Here is a 4,619-nt window from a genome sequence, read left to right as displayed (position 1 = left end):
CTCCCAAAGTGCTGGGATTACAGGCGTGAGCCACCGCGCCCGGCCAAATGTTATCATTTCAACATGCAATCGATATTTTAAAGTATTTTTATGTTTTTGTTTGGATACTGTCTTTGAAATGCAATATGTACTTTGTACTTACAAAACATCTCAGCTTAGACTGTCACATTTCAAGCACTCAGCAGCCACCTTTGGCCACTGGTGGCTTTCCTGTTGGACAGTGCAGAAGTAGAGATGGGTTCGATGTTGAAATAAACCAGTGAATAAGTTGGCGACCCATAGTGCTCTCACCATCCTAACTTTGGGACATCCATTTCTGTCTGTCTTTTATTTATTTATTTATTTTAACTTTTTTTTTTTTTTTTTTAAAATGGGGTTTCTTTTTTCCCCAAGCTGGACTGCAATGGCGCGATCTCAGCTCACCACCACCTCTGTCTCCCTGGTTCAAGCAATTCTCCTGCCTCAGCCTCCTGAGTAGCTGGGATTATAGGCATGCACCACTTCTCCCAGCTAATTTTGTATTTTTAGTAGAGATGGGGTTTTGCCATGTTGGTCAGACTGGTCTCGAACTCCCAACCTCAGGTGATCCACCTGCCTTGGCCTCCCAAAGTGCTGGGATTACAGGTGTAAGCCGTCACACCTGGCCTATTTATCTATTTATTATTTATTTTTATTTTAAGTTCTGGGGTGTATGTGCAGGATGTGCAGGTTTGTTACACAGGTAAACATGTACCATGATGGTTTGCAGCATCTATCAACCCATCACCTAGGTATTAAACCCAGCATGCATTAGCTATTTTTCCTAATGCTTCGACCTCCATTTCTTTTTTTTTCTCCTTTTTTTTTGGGGGGACGGAGTTTCGGTCTTGTTACCCAGGCTGGAGTGCAATGGCACGATCTCGGCTCACCGCAACCTCCGCCTCCGGGGTTCAGGCAATTCTCCTGCCTCAGCCTCCTGAGTAGCTGGGATTACAGGCACGCGCCACCATGCCCAGCTAATTTTGTGTATTTTTTAGTAGAGATGGGGTTTCACCGTGTTGACCAGGATGGTCTCAATCTCTTGACCTCGTGATCCACCTGCCTCAGCCTCCCAAAGTGCTGGGATTACAGGCTTGAGCCACCGCGTCCGGCCCTTTTTTCTTCTTTATAAACACGGGGTTTCACCATGTTGGTCAGGCCGGTCTTTGAACTCCAGACTTCAGGTGATCCACCCGCCTTGGCCTCCAAAGTGCTTGGATTACAGGCATGAGCCACCACGCCCGGCCTCAACCTCCATTTCTATATGTGAAACCCACCTACACAATTCAGGGTTCCCAGCTCTGTGAGAGGGGTCCCAAGTGAACCTTCATTCTGTGGTTTCTCAGTGTCCTGGGGTCCACTATTGTAGTCATTATATTCATGTCAGGATATTCGTAATAGTAAAAGTAGCAGTGCTCATAGTAATAGAAGCTTCTATCTCTGGAGTACTGACCTTCTCTCATTATCTTCACAAGAACCCTAGGAGGTGTTCTTTTTATTCCCACTTTACAGGTAAGGCAACTGAGGCTGAAAGGAGTAGTCATATGCCTGAGGTCACAGAGTGGCAGAGCCTGGATACCACAAAAGGCCCCCGGCAACGATCATGACTAACTGCAGAGACCTGGAGCTGCCCAGAGTTTGTTTCCTTACATGTGAACCACATTGTTAAAGTGTTTTCCAGGAGTTTCTGATAAATGAGAAACTGTGTGCATAGCATTTGCAAATAAGTATCTACTGAGGGAGCCCATACTGCAATTATCATGATCATCATTGCACCTTTATGACTGAACATCCAAAGAATGCAGGCTGAGGGTTTCAGATTTAGAAGCCCACTTTCCAAAGGGAATGGAAATGGAGAACCAGGACTTGCAAAATGAATTCGTGTCCTCCCCAGGGTGGGGCCTCAAGAGTCCTCACCCCAGGGCGGGGTCCTTCTCAGTTGCAATTTTACACCAACATCCACACCCTGCCGGCAAGAAAGAGAAGCAAAATATAAAGAAGCACATTTCTTCTGCTTCCTCCCTGAGAGGAAGGAGGAGCTGGTTTCTCAGCAGCTCCCTAGAGAAGTGGGTGGGCTTACCCTCCAGCCCCAGTCTGGCTGTGAAGGTCCTGAGACCATCTGGGTAGGGTGCTGGTGGGAGGAAGAGGAGGAGCGCTGGGAGAGCAGGCCTTCCCCCATGGGGTAGCAAAAGACAATGGCATTTTGCAGTTCCAAATTCAAAATGGCACCACCAGCCAACCTTGTCTTGAGATAAGGCAGGGGCTGCTGGCAGGCAGGCTGCTTGAAGAAGGCACAGGAGGCCGGGCCCGGTGGCTCACACCTGTAATCCCAGCACTTCGGGAGGCTAAGGCAGGCAGATCATGAGGTCAGGAGTTCGAGACCAGCCTAGCCAACACGGTGAAACCCCTGTCTCTACTTAAAAAAAAAAATTAGCTGGGCATGGTGGCACACACCAGTAATCCCAGCTACTCGGGAGGCAGGAGAAGAGCTTGAATCCAGGAGGTGGAGGTTGCAGTGAATGGAGATCGTGCCATTGCACTCCAGCCTGGCAACAGAGCGAGACTCCGTCTCAAAAAAAAAAAAAAAAGGCACATGAGTCAGGTCAGGGGCTCATGCCTGCAATCCTAGCAATTCGGGAGGCTGAGGTGGAAGGATTTCTCGAGCCCAGGAGTTGGAGACCAGCCTGGGCAACATAGTGAGACTCTGACTCAAAAAATAAAAAAGGCAGCACAGGCCTTCACCCCAACCCTCCCACTCTTAAACCATGGCCAAGGTGGGGTTCAGAAGGGGCAGAGCAATGTTCATGGGAGCCATTCTCTACTGCTGGTTTATTCACACAGTGGGCGAGGCCATTGTATCTGTAGTCTCTCCTTTGATCCTCACAGCTGTTAGAAACGCCACAGTAAGCATCTTAACATGGGTTATAATTTTTCTTTTCTTTCTTTCTTCTTTTTTTTTTTTTTTTTTTTTTTTGAGACAGGGTCTCAGTCTGTCACCAAGATGGATTGCAATGGTGTAATCACAGCTCACTGCAGCCTCGACCTCCCAGGCTTAAGCGATCCTCCTGCTTCAACCTCGTGAGTAGCTGGGACCACAGGTGCACACCACCACCATGCCTGAATTTTTGAATTTTTTGTAGAGATAGGAGTCTTGCCATGTTACTCAGGCTGGTCCCAAACTCCTGGACTCAAGTGATCTGCCTGCCTCTGCCCACCAATGTGTTGGGATTACAGACGTGAGTCATCACACCCTTTTTTAAATCTTAAGAATACTATGAGCGTGATAAAGTAATCCTGCCTTATCTGTGACTCACATGTTCTAAGACCTCCAGTGAATGCATGAGGCTACCCATAGTGCTGAATCCTGTATCTCCCAAGCTTTTAATATCTGATAACTGAGGCTGGGCACGGTGGGTCACACCTGTAATCCCAGCATTTTGGGAGGCTGAGGTGGGCAGATCATCTGAGGTCGGGAGTTTGAGACCAGCCTGACCAACATGGAGAAACCCCATTTCTACCACACACACACAAATAAAATCTGATAACTGAGAGGACTATGAGCAGGTGGTGTAGACAGCATGTGTACACATTGGACAAAGGGATGATTCAGATCCTAGGCAGGACAGGGTGGGACAGGGTGAGATTTTATCATGCTACTCAGAATGGTGTGCAATCTAAAACATTAATTCTTTCTGGAATTTTCCATGTTTTTTAATATTGTAGTTAGCTGTAGCAAACTGAAACATGGATGGAGAAACTTTGGGTAAAGAACCACTGTACTAACATTATCTTTCCCATATCACAAGTAGGGAAATTGGGGCTCAAAGAGAAAGTGACCCATGCAAGCTCCTGTAGGTATTGTGTAAGGATCTGAATTTGAACCCTAGTCTAACCAACCCCAGGAGCCAGCTCTGGGTTTTAGAGATCTCTTCAATCCCTCAGAACCCACAGCCCCAAATGCCCAAAGCGCAGCTTACCTTGCTATGGTAAAAGAATGTAGGCAGCGGTCACCCTTCACTCCACATCTGCGTGTTGTTTGTCAGCAGAGGTGGGGAGACAGGGCCTGCTAAGGGCTTCGACTTCCTCCCACTGGCCCTTTCCAGCCCAAGGTAGAACCCCGGCCAGAGCATGCCTCACACCCCACCCCAGTCTCGCTAGAATCACACACATGCAATTTCCAAATGACTGGGCTCTCTCCCTCCACCCAGTCTGGCTTTCACTTCTTTAGAAGATTTATGTGTGAATCTGTTTTATTTTGTTTTAACTGCAGATAAATGCCACAGGGCACTTCCCACTAAAGAAAACTGTCTAGCCACTGCTCACCTAGGAAAGCCTGTCTGCCTTCTAGCTAGAAGGCATCTAGCCAATGACTTTATGCTGACAAAGCCCTTTTTCCATCCTTATCTCATCTACTCCTCTGCCAGCCAAGCTTAGCAGTATTGTTCTCAGAGCGCTCAAGGACAGAGTGTTTATCCTCATCCCTATTATCTGGAAGAGTGGAGGCGTTTGTGGCCACTCACTGAATTGCTATGCAGTGAGGACTAACACAGGCAGCTCAGAAAGGTGAGGTGACTTGCTCAAGATTAGACAGTGTCAGCATC

The 4,619-nt window shown here is 47.6% G+C and overlaps 1 long non-coding RNA gene across 1 annotated transcript in view; it reads left to right on the top strand.

Moving 5' to 3' along the window:
• LOC116559442 overlaps positions 1-4,378 on the top strand; it is a 6,171-nt gene extending 1,793 nt beyond the window's left edge. Inside the window, exon 3 of the long non-coding RNA XR_004272459.1 lies at positions 4,367-4,378. This is a non-coding gene — a long non-coding RNA (uncharacterized LOC116559442). The remainder of the gene's footprint in view (positions 1-4,366) is intronic.
• The last annotated feature ends 241 nt before the right edge of the window (positions 4,379-4,619 follow it).

The sequence above is a fragment of the Sapajus apella genome, unplaced genomic scaffold (genome assembly GCF_009761245.1).
Source record: "Sapajus apella isolate SASKATOON/1434 unplaced genomic scaffold, GSC_monkey_1.0 scaffold23, whole genome shotgun sequence".
Taxonomy (NCBI): Eukaryota; Metazoa; Chordata; class Mammalia; order Primates; family Cebidae; genus Sapajus; species Sapajus apella.
This window is presented reverse-complemented; position numbering and strand designations above follow the sequence as displayed.